At 41.0% G+C, this 13,770-nt stretch overlaps 1 long non-coding RNA gene across 1 annotated transcript; it reads left to right on the top strand.

Moving 5' to 3' along the window:
- Window positions 1–6,392: 6,392 nt before the first annotated feature.
- On the top strand, window positions 6,393–11,357 carry LOC144315108 (uncharacterized). The gene is made up of 3 exons (XR_013380890.1): window positions 6,393–6,609; window positions 8,159–8,312; window positions 10,532–11,357. It is a non-coding gene; the product is annotated as an uncharacterized LOC144315108 (long non-coding RNA).
- The last annotated feature ends 2,413 nt before the right edge of the window (window positions 11,358–13,770 follow it).

Here is a 13,770-nt window from a genome sequence, read left to right as displayed (position 1 = left end):
CTGGCCTTGCACTAGGCTGGCTTCACTCAGGGGCAGGAATGAATGGACCAGTCCTAGGCCTCATAGCCATGTATACTACCCTCTGGCCCTGGGAAGAGGCTGCTGGAGCCTCGAGGACAAATTACAGTGAGAATATCATGTTCTGACTGACTTCAGCCTGAGTTCCTTGAACCAGTCTCTGTGGAAAAGAGCCTGAGATGACCTTGAATGAGCTAAAATCATCAACCCATTTCCCACACAGAGGCTGAGGGATGGAAGGGATGCTGAAGATGTCATCTCTATGGCCATTGGTATTCATGAAATCTTAGTATCTCATGTATCCCAACAGGTACCTAAGCATATTATGTATATTTTTTGGGTGTGAGGGGTTTTTGGAGACACTCACTACAATAAAAGGGAAGGTGGCATTATCCGTAATTGTAAGTTTTACACCATACCAAGAAGTGTGCACTCTGCCTCTCGTGCTACACACTTTTATTCTCCTACTGTAACTGCTGACTCTCCTGCCCCTTGGGCCACCCCCTGAGTGCCCTGCACCCCTCCCGCCCCGTCTCCCGCTGCAGTCACTGCTGAAGTGATCTGCTTGGATGCCGACGGCCTGGAAGAGATAGAACTGCCAACTCCTTGTCTACGCCCCTTGCTTCCTCCTTGGGGTTTCTCTACAGATGCCTACGGGAGCCTGCTGGGCAGGGTGTGGGAGTTAACATCCACAGGGCCATGTTTGACCAATGTGGGACGGGGAACTAGCTCCCCAGTATGTCCTTTGGGAAGACTGTTCCATAAGCACATCCTCAGAAAGTCGATGGGTTAAGCTCTACAAGCGTCTTGGCTTCCCATCCTCCCCACCTTCGCCCCCCCTGCCCCTCGCTTCTGCTCCCTGGGATCACTTCCTGAATAAATGCTGCATCAGGGTTGGAGTCAGGTTGTACTTTCAGGGGTGTCCTGGTGAAATGACATCAGGTCATAGGTGACATTTCTGTAGAATATGAGTAAGGCAAACCTAATTTACCTTGTAAACGCATACCTGAGCCCCCAAACTTCGGCAGACTATAACAAATTCAGGTCTTGGCTTCCATGGAAACACCAGACTTCCTATTCATTGCAGCATCCTATGTAATACCCCTCTCTCCCCATGTCCCACCATCTTTCTCTCCACATCCTGCCATCTTTCTTCCCACATCCCACCATCTTGTCACTTTTGTCATTTCTTGCCCATGTGTTGCCCTGTTTTTGTGAATTCCTGGAAAGTTAAAGTAGCTCATGAGAAGGCTGAAGTGGGTGTAGAGATGAAGCTCCATTGAAGGGGAAGCAAAAGTGGAGGAACCAGAAAGACAAGCTCATGTCAGGAATGAGCCACATGAGAAAAGATACCAGTGGAAAGGTTTGCAATAATTCCACATTCTAGACTCACTCCTGATAAAGACCTAACTTTGCTTCTTGCCTTGCTCACGCAAGAAAGGTGGTAATACCAGCTGAAGGGAGGCCATGAACACTTCATCAAATAATCCATTAAAGTACTTATAGACTGGGCACTTCCTGTGGTTGTTTGGCTATGGTTTTTCCTTAGGTCCTTCTTGTCTGCCAAAGAGTTTAAAGCATCTTCTCCTCTATAATCTCTCAACAACCTTTGCTACCAGTTGATGTTATTTCATGTGAAGCTGGACAAATGTCTACAATGACCAGAACATCAGTTGGAGTTGTAGGAGCAGCAAACTAATTTTTCTCACTTCCTTCATCCAAGAAAATTTGGTGGAAAGTCCAAGCCACTGAGCAAATGCTTAGTTGTTCTGAGCACACAGCACTGCCTCAATGGCAGAAGGGAAAGACACAAAGAAAAGCAGAACAAAGAGCAGAGCAACACTACCTGCACCCAGGACAGTTGCTTACATGCGGTGTTATGGGTGACAACGTTCAACATCATTGTCAGTCTCTAAAACTTCCTGTGATTTTCCCAAAGGTTTCAATTCATTCCTTAAGGGATACCGAATACACAGTGGAGTATAAGAATGCTACATGCTAACCGATATTTTCTCCCCAAGAGGCCAGTATAGAAAAAAGACTCACATGAGCACCTTGGGTATGTTGTTTTCAGCAAACATCTTTATTTCTATTCAGGGTTATTTGAGCTGGAGGCAGGCCAAAAGGACTTTAGAGGATATTACTTGTATTTTTCACATTTTTTATGATTTAGTTATTTATTTGAGACAGAGCGGGAGAGAGGGGTAAAAGCAGAGGGAGAGAGAATCCCAAGCAGGCTTTCCTTGCTGAATGTCAAGCCTGACGTGGGGCTTGATCTCACCACCCTGAGATCATGGCCCAAGTTGAGAGTCAGACATTTAACTGATTGAGCGACCCAGGTGCCCCATGTATTTTTTTACATCTTAAGACCATATAAATGTATTCTCTGCCTGCTGCCCCCCCAGCTTTACTAAGGTATAATTGACAAAATTATATTTATTTAAGGTGTACAATGTGATGATTCAATATGCATATACATGTGACATGATTACCACAAGCAAGTCAATTGATATATCCATCCCTCATATAATTTCCATGTTCTCTGTGTGTGTGGTGAGAATGCTTGAGATGTACTCTCTTAGCAAATTTTAAGTATATGATGCAATATTATTAACTGTATTAACTGCACTCTGTACATTAGATCCTCAGAACTTATTCATCTTATAACTAGAAGTTTGTACTGTTTGACCGACATTTCCTCCATGCCCCAGTCCTGGAAACCACCATTCTACTCAATATTTCTATAAGTTTGATTTCTGTTTCTTTGTAAGTCTACATATAAGTGATACAATATTTGTCTTTCTCTGTCTGGTTTATTTCACTTAGCCCTTAGTGGTGATCTCCAGGTTCATCTCCGTAGTTGCAAATGTCAGGATTTCCTTCTTTTTTATACCTGAATAATATTCCGTTGCATACAGATCTTCTTTATCCATTCATCCATTGACGGCCACTTAGATTGTTGCCATATCTTGGTTACTGTGAATAATGCTGCAATGAATATGGGATTGCAGATCTCCTTGAGACACTAATTTCATTTCCCTTAGTTATATACCCAGAAGTAGGATTGCTGGATCATATGGTAATTCTAGTTTCCATTTTTCTTGGGTGATTTTAGTTTATTTATTTTTAAAGACTTATGTATTTATTTAAGAGAGAGAGAGAAGTGAGGAGAGGGGCAAAAGGAGAGTGAGAATCTCAAGCAGACTCCCTGCTGAGTACAGAGACCAACACAGGGCTCATCCCAGGACCCCGAGATCATGACCTAAGCCTAAGTCAAGAGCTGGTTGCTCAACTGAGCCACCCAGGTGCCCCTAGTTTTCATTTTTTGAGGAACCTCCATACTGTTTTCGATAGTGGTTGCACCAATTTACATTTCCATCATTAGTGCACAAGTGTTCCCTTTTCTCCACATCCTCTCTACCATTTGTTGTGTCCTCACCCTCACCATCCCACCCCACTCTCTCTCTCTCTTTCTCTCTCTCTCTCTCTAGTGTAGTGATAATAGCTATACTAAAGGGTGAGATAGTATTTCAATGTGGTTTTGATTTGCAATTTCTTTGATGAGTAGTAATGTTGAGTACCTTTTCATGTATCCATTGGCCATTCTGTATATTTTCTCTGGAAAACTGTCTATTCAGTTTCTTTGCCCATTTTAAAATTTAAATACATTTTACTTTTAAAAAAATTTTAATAACGATGTTGGGAAAAATGGATATCCATATGCAAAAGAATGAAATTGGACCCTTACACCATTTACAAAAATTAAATTGAAATGGATTACAAACTTAAATGTGAGAGCTGAAACTATACTGCTCCTAGAAGAAAATATAAGGAAAAGATTCCTTGACAATGGTCTTGGCAGTGAATTTTTTTTTTATATGATACCTGAAGCACAGGCAATAAAATAAAAAAAAAATAAACAAATGGGATTATCTCAAATTAAAAGCTTCTGCACAACAATGGCAACAGTCAACAAAATGAAAAGGCAACCTATGGAATGGAAGAGTATATTTGCAAACCATATATCTGGTAAGGGGTTAATATCTGAAATATGTAAAGGAACCCATAAAGCTCAACAGCAAAAATCCAAATAATCCATATGAACATACTCTTAATAAAAACAGAAAAGTTATTCATTAGCTTATCTTAGGTTGCATGCACTCCATGTTCAAGTGATTGTTAGGTTTAGTGATTTTATTCACAATATTTGTAGAAATAAACTACATATGTTTCTTGTGATGTTACAAACTTTTTCCTGGATGACTTTGAAATCTGGCAGAAAGTATTAGTAAAATTTGAACTGTTGGAATTATAGGTTCAAGAAAGACCCATTCTATATCATCAGTATGGCAAAAATTATAAGTGGAATTTCCTTTGTTTATAATTGATTTGTGGCTATGCCTTGGGACCTTAGAAGCTACTCATATGTTTTAAAAGCCTCTCTTCTTCAGAGTAAGGAAAGAAAGCATCCCAGGCATATGGAAAAGCTTGTTATCTTGAGTGGCCATTAAAGGAATCAAAACAGTGCCTAAAGTCTGCTTTATTAGACAAAAACATGCATAAGCCACACAATAACATCAAATTTCAACATTGTTAGTCAAACCTCCATTTCTCAAACCTGAGTCTTAGTAGGACATGTGAGTTAGTAAATACTTGAAGGGAGGTAATAATTCATTGTTCCTGTTTCTATCATTCAAAACAGAAAATTACTAACACTTCGTATTTATTTCATTAAGATACTCCCTCCCCCAGCCCCGTTTGAGAATTAACTAATAGGAATGAAACAGTTAGCAGGAGTGTCTCCAAACCACAGGATCTTCTGATAGTGACAGAGATGGGATTGTAACAGAGAAGATGGTACTCATTTCAGAAGCAATCGTAAAGATGTGGGTGGATAGTTTTGTTCCTGAGAATGGCCTGTAGTAAAAGGGTTACTAGTTGCTTGGTCCCCGTGGATTATGTCCTTTTCTTGGTCTCCATCATCAGCGTTGGAATTGGAACTATAATTTAGGACATAGCATATAAGTATAGAACATTAAGCCTTAAGACTGGAAGGGAAGAAATTCTAAGGGTCAGTGTTCCATAAATTGAAAAGAAAAAAAAGTTTAAGATTTTATTTATTTATTCAAAGAGAGAGAGAGAGAGAGAGAGAGAGAGAGAGAGAATGAGTGGGGGAGGGGAAGGAACAGAGTGGAAGGGAGGAGCAGGCTCCCTGCTGAGCAAGGAGCCAACTCGGGGCTTCATCCCAGGACACTGGGATCAGGATCTGAGCCAAAGTCAGCCACTTAACTGACTGAGCCACCCAGGCGCCCTGAAAATGTTTTGACATGACAAAGTAAAGTAGTATGTAATATACTCTTTATAATAACATGCCAAATAGCAACCAAATATGGAACCAATGGGAAAAACAAAATGAAATGTTAATCTATGCTGCATATTAACTTTTTTTATCCTGACATCTTCATCTTTACTTTGGTCTCTCCAGCTGTGCAGCTGATATATATACACACCTCTTCAGTCTCTTCCTTTCTAGTTGGTTTATGGAAAAAAGCCAAAATCCATTTAAAATTCTGAAATTTCAGGATAAAGCTTCTTATCTACTCATGTAGGTCATCTATGCCTATAATCTATTAATAACCACATAATGAAAAATATCTCTAATCTACTTATTTTTGATACTCCACAATGTTAGTATATATTTTTTTTTTCTGAAATAGTAGTGTCTTTCTGAAATTATCTTGATAGTCATTCCTTTGGAAGGGTCCTCTCCTCCCTTCTTCCCTGGATCACCATGTTTTTACATTTTCTGCTCTCTGTCCTAGGTCAGTGGCTTTGTGGGCTGTCACCAGGCAGCTGGGCCCCACACTATGGAGTGACACTGCCAGTGACTAGAGCTCTCCAAGCCTTATTTTTGTGATCTGTACAATGGAGAAAACAATAGCAATAACCATACTAGCCAATGCTCGGGTCATTAGGATTCACATAGTAGCCAATATTTATTGAACATCTACCGTATTAGGCATAGTCCTGAGTGCTACCTAGATTACCTAGTTAATTCCTCCTAACTATAGCACTGACCTCTGAGATAAAGGCTATTATTACCTCATTTGACACATGGGAAAATTGACATTTAGTGAAGTGAGCTAAACTCGCCCCAATGTTGCCAGCCAGTCAGTGTTGCAGCTGGGATAGCAGTTCAAGAAGTAGGACTCTCAGGCCTTCCCTCATATATTCCCTTACTATCTTCTTGTCATGAAACTATATTCATTAAATGTGTAGCAGACTATGTGATACACAACACTTGCTCGGTAAATGTTTATTATTTATTCTCATCTTTCTTTATAACTTTATTGTATTTTTTAGAATGCATGCAGTCCAGGCAGTAAGAGTGGAGGACCACCCAAACTTTGGGCTCTCCCAGGCCACTCTCCGAGCCATTAGGGTGCTGAGGCATCTCCTCAAGAAGTCTTCCCTCAGGGAACTGACTGCTGGTTTACCTGCCTGTGGAATAGCAGGACACCTCTCCGCTCTGCACTCTGACAGCCTAACATAATAGGAAGCTGATACAGGAGGGAACATATGAATGTCTGGGTAAATGAAACAGCTCTCTCCCTTTGATCTTTCTGGAAGCAGTAAGTAGCTTCCTCCATGTTTCTTTTTGACATAAGCCTCTGTCTGAGCATTTCTCTGCCATTGTCTTGGAGAAATTAGAGGTGATATTAGAGGCAGTAAAGACAATTGAGATCTGTGATAATATTTATTTTCTTTTTTTAAAGAATTTATTCGAGAGAGAGAAAGCACACAAGTGGGGGGAGGGGCAGAGGGAGAGAGAGAAGTGGGTTCTCCACTGAGCAGAGAGCCCACGAGATGGCTCCATTCCAGGACCCTGACATCACCACCCAGCCAAAGTCAGATGCCCAATTGACTGAGCCACCCAGGTTCCCCAGTTAATATTTATTTTCTAATCAATGAAAACTCAACATTTAACTAATAAAGCTCTGTATATTTTTGTTTGTTTAAAAATAAACTGAATTTTTAATGAATTTTTTCATAATGTTAAGGAAAACAAAATAGACCTCTTCAAATGTTTTATCTACAATAAAGATAAATTCCTGCATCACCTTCTTTATCTATGTAGGGTCAGATGACCTTTTCAATGAGATCAGGATCATTTATTTTATACGATTTGTGATTTTCAGTAATGACTCTTCCATGTTCAAATAGTCTAATTTTTGCATCGTATCTGAAAGAGCTGGGCTAAGTGTGTATTTCTAGCAGACAGAGTTGAGTACTGTCAAATTCTCTCAACTTCTTTCAGTTTTGTGGAAACAATTCTGAGGTATGCATAACTTGATAGATTTATTATTAGCTCAGCTGTGAGTCATTCTGATGCATGACTCTGTCGAGTTTGGTGGGAGTTGGGATTATCAAAAATGACTCAGAATGAATCTGGATACAGCAAGTCATAAAACCTGGGCTCAATTAGAGCACTTTTGCTTCCTTTCAGTCCACAGGCATGAGCCAGATCCCCTCTTCCATCTCTACCATCTCCATTATCCCCAGGCTCTGGGATCACCTTCCACCACCCGCCATCCAGTGGTCTACAAAGTCAGCTGTCCCAACCCCAGTGGTGGGAGTGCAAGAAAGAAAATCTTAGCATTTCTATTTATGGTTATTTTCATACTTTTTAACTTCAATTTTCATGTGTACTTAAAAATATACATAATAGAGCGTGTGGGTGGTTCAGTCAGTTGAGTATCTGACTCTTGATTTCAGCTCTGGGGGTCATGAGATTGAGCCCCACATCAGGTTCTGTGCTCAGCTTGGCATCTGCTCAGGATTCTCTCTCTCCCTCTGCCCTCTCTCCACTCCTGCTCTCTCTAAATAAATATAAATAAATAAAATCTTTGAAAAATATATGCATAATATATTCAGAGAGTAATATATATTTGTAGCTTATAAGTGAGTATACATGTATTGAAGATGTTCAAAACATTCTTACCAGTGGGATTCATCTCAATAATCATAATAAAAGAACAGGTTTCAAGCAATAAGGATGTATGAGAAGAGAGTAACCAGCCAGAGAAACCCGGATGTTTCTGATTGGCTAGATGTGATATGTATGCTTTGTTCCCCCCAGGCTTGGGCAGAGCACAGACCCTTGACGATGGAATCAATGTCAAATACCATGAGGGCGCCACATGACTGGAAGAAGCAGGGTCCTGGGGACTTTGGGAACTAAAGAAACTTGGGAAGGGAAATGACAACCCACCCAGCGGTTATCCTTACAAAAGGTAGTTCTGCTACATTTTGATTTCCTTGGAAAGGAGAAGGAAGGTGTCCTTAGGAAATTTCAGCAGATGATTTGTGGAAAGGGCAAACCTCTATTTTGAGTATTATTCTCTTTATGAAAATTCTGAAACAGTACAAATTCCAGTACAAAGCTTTATCTTTCCGAGAAATCTCCTGTATCGTCATTACACAGCAGAACATGCCTGCGATGGGAGATAAATGAACTTGAAAAACCAAATCCTTTTATAATAAGAATTTTGAAGCTCTTTATCTCTATGCGATATGAGGAGAGGGGTGGTGATCCCTTCCGAGAAAGCCTGAGAGAGATGAAAAGTCATGTTGTTTTCAGATTCATTTCTGCAGACATCCCTTTTTTTTTCCTGCAGACATCCTTGAAGACTTCTTTCTCTCATCCCACCTTGCATGTGGGCAGGGAGGAGGGGACCACTTCCTGTGGCAGTACAGAACAGGATGGAGCCAACTAGAATAGCTTGTAGCTGAGCATATTGGTTTCCCATCAACTTTAGAAAGAGTTGGTTGGAAACCTAGTTCATTGGTATATCATTTATTTTCCCCTAAGACATAGACTTTGAGATACTTATGCATTCCCTTGATGTAGTTGCTTAATTTGCTTGAAATTTTGTTACCAAAGGCAAAAATTATTGAATAAAAATTCTTCCTTGATCTTTATTTTTCAATTTAAATAAGAAAACCTAAAGCCATTTTTTTTTTTTTTAGTAAGAGATTTCAGCCCAAAGTGGAAGTGCCCAAGGTATACAAAACTGGCATTTTATTTAGAACAGTTTTTATTTTTTAAAGGATAGTCCAGTGTCCCAAGGCCAGATATTTTGAACCTTGTTTCCGGTATCAAGGAGGAAGGAAATCTGCAGTTTAACCCTGAATGAGAATGAGGCTCTTCTGTCTTAGAATTTTTGAATTGGGATCAGGGCTAAAATAATACAAATGATAAGCCATAGAAACACTTACCTCAATTGTCAGGAAAAATTCCCAAGGAAAGAAAAGAGAGGGGAGAGAATGTACTGAAGAGCGATTTCCTTGCCATCTGTTGAACTATCAATGTCTTTAACATGAAATGTGTAGGCATCTGATCATAATTAGGGTGATTCACTGCTAGAAAGCTTGTGTTATAGTTTAGGATATGAATAAATGAGCCTTGGATCATATCATGCAAAGAAAAACTTAGAAAGCCTACAAGCATTTACAGACCATTAAATTTACGTTTTATGAATGGTTGAAGAGGAAAATGTTAATACAGAAAAGTCCAGGGCTACAGGTTTACTGAATGGGTTCACTTAGCTTTCGGCCCATGAAGACATTTTTTGTTTTGGAAGGATGTTGGTCAGTTGATATCACTTCATGTAATATAAGATTTACTGCTGAGGTTCTGATAAACGCCTTTGAAATGCACTGGGAAAAACCGCTCTTTCGTTTATTTTCTAATACAATATTAGTCAAAAACAAAATCTCAGTGCATGTGGATTTGTATGCAGGATGAGAAGGAGACACAGTCTGTTTAAACTTTCAGGCCAGTCTGCCTTTAAAGAGTGTAGGGAGTGTTTTATGGTGATGCAATGTGGAGGCTACTTGGAGAATTGGCTAGAAACGGTTAGAAATGTCAGGAGACAGCACACACAGCCTTCACCTGTATTGCAGATTTTATTTCATGTTCCTCCTCCCTTTCCTAAGGCTCAAAATGTCCTCTATACCTCCTGAAAATCATTTATATGTTTTGGGGAACCAGTCGTCTCCTTTGGATGCACAACTTTAAAAAGACTAGCTGAAGGCAGAGGGATGATAGCAGCTCCTAGCAGAAATGGCTCTGCTTTCTGAGCTTCGCATGTGATACCTGAACAAGAAGGGGACTGCCCATCAAAGGATGCATCTAGAGGCAGTAGATGTTTTTACTCTCCCTGTTTCACAATGTATGGCAAGGCTAAAGCCACAAACTATGTTTAAAACTTCTAAGCTCCTTTCTACATTAATGGTTCAAAACCTGATTTTTGGCCACTTCTAGAAATAGATGTTTTTGTTGTCCCTCACAACTATAAACAGCCAGCGTTTACCGGTGCAAACACTGCAATGAGATGGCCACCTGTGAATTAATATGGTGTAGACTATAGTAGCTAAATGGAAGAAAGCCTCAGTCAGACCCACATCCCAGGATCCATGTCAATAGTCCCTCCACATCCAACTTTTACAGAAACGCAATTTGCCTGCCGAGAAGCTGAGGAACTTTGACTTGACCTCTCTGTTCAAAACCTCTGAGCCATCCTTGACAACTCTTTCTTCCTGGCGGAACAAGTACTCACCAAGAGCGTATTATGCAGTAAGCAACACGCCAGCTACAGAATCACATGAGCTCACACCAGGTGAGTGGGAGCAAAGAACAGCTCACACGTATTGCCCTCTGATGCTCCAGACCACCAGGTGAAGTCAGCATGGCCTTCTTCCATAGGGCATAGTCACAGCTATATGCCTGGAGTCACTGAGTGGTTACCCTTCCTACCCACAGTTCCTGTGTTCTCCTCACCTCCAATCAGGTCAACCATGGAAGTGTTAGATAGAAGTTAGACTTGAGCCATGGAAGGAACATCCCAAGGCAGAGTCCTAAGCCCCTGAAGGGGAATGCTAGAGATAGGAGCGGGAGGCAAGGATGATGAGAAATAAAAGCCTGGGAGCTCAACAACCTGGCTTCCAAGACCTTGAGGCTGACAGATCAAGAGCCATAGATGCAGAGCACATGCTCCTCTCTTCCACCTCTGCCCTGGGGTAATCTCTAGACTCATTATAGTGCATTTTCAGGCACAGCCCCCCTTGGCACATACACCACCTCCTTCCACCACAGAGTAAGGCTACTATGATGGTTCTGGTTCAAACCTAGTGGGGAGTCCCCCAAATGATTGGAAGCAGCCTTTGTTAGAGATGACCCCACTGTATGTCACAGCTCCTCTCAGCCCAAAGAGACCCAATAATATCCAATCTCAAAATAACCTAGTGGCCAGCCACCTCTTGGAACCTGCATGTTCTCCCACCTTCACTTTAATAAACTGCTTTGTGCTTGCTACTTCCTCCTGGCTATCTTTATTCGAGCATGGATCCCCACTAAATCTTCTTTTGAGGAATTCGATGAACCTGAGACTTCCATTCATACAGTGTGGACTCTTGCCCTAACAAAAAAGGGTTTGTTCACATTGCACAAGGCCTGCCCCCCTGCCAGGCTCTAGTCTAGCACTGGTTCTGTGGAATATTTCAATATCTGCAGTCTGGTCTCCTCTCTCCTTCCGTTTGCTCTGCACACACTCCAACTAAAGCAATCTCCCGTCACGCAGATTGAGAAGGCATTCCTTTTCTGGTTCTCCAGTTCCTCCTTACTATATGGCCCCATTTATCATTCCAGCAGTAGCTATGACTACTGTTTGAGGTTCCCCATGCTGCCTGGCCAACCTTGAATACATTCTACTTCTTCACTTTTCCACACCTGTCTTCATTCTGTTCTCTAGTCCGGAAATTCCAACCCCTCACCTTGTGTAAAAAGCCTTCTGGTGACTTGCCTATCCTGAGGTAGTATGTGGTCTCTGGTGTCCCCGAGTCCTCCGTTATAGACGTCTAAATGTTGTTCTTGTTTCTCTCTCCTTGCTACTACATGGTGAGGTCCTTAAGGAGAAGAACTTTCTATTACCAGCCTATGACAGAGTCCCTGGGATAGAGCAGTATTCAGCGTATATATGTTGCCTTAATGAAGAAATCACCCAATGTGCTGAAGGAGTTAAAACTCAGTCAAAACACTTTGCTGTTTTTGTAACAGTGAATGCTTTAAAAGAGACTGTTCCTTTTAATAGGCCTATTCTTTTGCAGATAACTGATTGGAAGTGTGATGTATAGTATAGAAAATCAATCAATCCTGAAAAGGCAGTTATCCATCCTAGCACCTACACTATCAATAGCACTTGGATTTTGTTTCAAATATTAAGTTTATTTTTAAAATAATAAAAATCCAATAAGTAAAAAAGACAAATGACAGTATGGGAATACAATTGCTTGAGATGCTTGCTTTCCCCAGGGTAGAACTGAAATGATGAATGGAAGAGAAGTAAATTGGGATCCCTGAGTGGCGCAGCGGTTTAGCGCCTGCCTTTGGCTCAGGGCGGGATCCTGGAGACCCGGGATCGAATCCCACGTCGGGCTCCCGGTGCATGGAGCCTGCTTCTCCCTCTGCCTATGTCTCTGCCTCTCTCTCTCTCTCTCTGTGTGTGACTATCATAAATAAATAAATTAATTAATTAATTTTAAAAAAAGGAAGAGAAGTGAATTCACTGGCCAGACGCTCAAGCTGTTTGTAGATTAAAAAAAAAAAAAAAAAAAGCCTAAATTTCCAGTATATGCCAATTTCCATCATGTAGACACTCCCGCCATGATCAGTTTCAGGTCACCGATGTGAAGTCCCCGAGCACAGTTGGGATCTGCTATGAGCCAACTCCAGCACCAGGCCAGCACTGTGTGGATGGGAGGTTTTAGAGGAAACAAATAAAAATGCCCCAGAATCCTGTTCTCTGTGGGTTGTGCCATTGTTGTTTGTTTTGAGAAGATGGAGTTTAGTGTCAGACCACCCTAGCGAAAGTACTGGTTCTGCCCTAGAGGTTTGGTGCTCGCCAAGTTGCTTAAACTCGCTAGACCTCCGTCTTCTCATCTGCAGATGGGACTAGTCATACCAGTAATGACCTTACGGGGTTGTTGGAGAAAGCATCCTGCATGCATCCTGCAGTAGCACCTGGCACTTAGGGAGCATCCATCACATGTTATCAGCTGATGCTGATGATGACGCTAGTAACAATAGCCCCAGGAGGGATGTGTCCTTGGGATACAGGTGCTTAGTTTTGGTGTTAGCTTCCTGGTTTGCGCCTTCTGGCTTCTGTAGTCCCTAGTTCCTGTTTCTGAGACTGAGGCCTTGATTTCTTTGCCTTATGCTTTATCTTCGCCTTGTGTGGGTCTCTGGGTGCCAGTTTGCATGGACTTTGTATGATTTAACCTTTTGTGGTTTTCTTAGCTTTCATTTCCACTTGGTCTGCTGCATGGATGCCCGACTCCCTTGGTTTCCGAGAGTACTCTAAGCACTTCATCAAAAATATGTGGGTGATTTAAAAAAATTCCTGGTGGTTATTATCATTTCCCATTTTTAACAACATCTAATCTGTGCTGTAATAAAGAAATAAAGTACAAGATTGTCCCCAGGGCTGGATTTGAGACCAAATATCTCAAATGTAATAAAGTACAGATTCAATTATGATTTTTTTGAACTTATAATAATAACAATGTTAAGAATAAACCACTCTTTTCTTAGTGAACAGCAGTTTATATATGTTAGTGTATTTAATTTTTAAAGTTAGGTAAAATAACTCCCAATTTACAGACGAAATAAAGTAATTTGCTCTAGGTCACACA

The sequence above is a fragment of the Canis aureus genome, chromosome 6 (genome assembly GCF_053574225.1).
Source record: "Canis aureus isolate CA01 chromosome 6, VMU_Caureus_v.1.0, whole genome shotgun sequence".
In the NCBI taxonomy this organism is placed as follows: domain Eukaryota; kingdom Metazoa; phylum Chordata; class Mammalia; order Carnivora; family Canidae; genus Canis; species Canis aureus.
The sequence above is the reverse complement of the archived record's forward strand: the minus strand, read 5'-3'. Positions and strand labels throughout refer to the sequence as shown.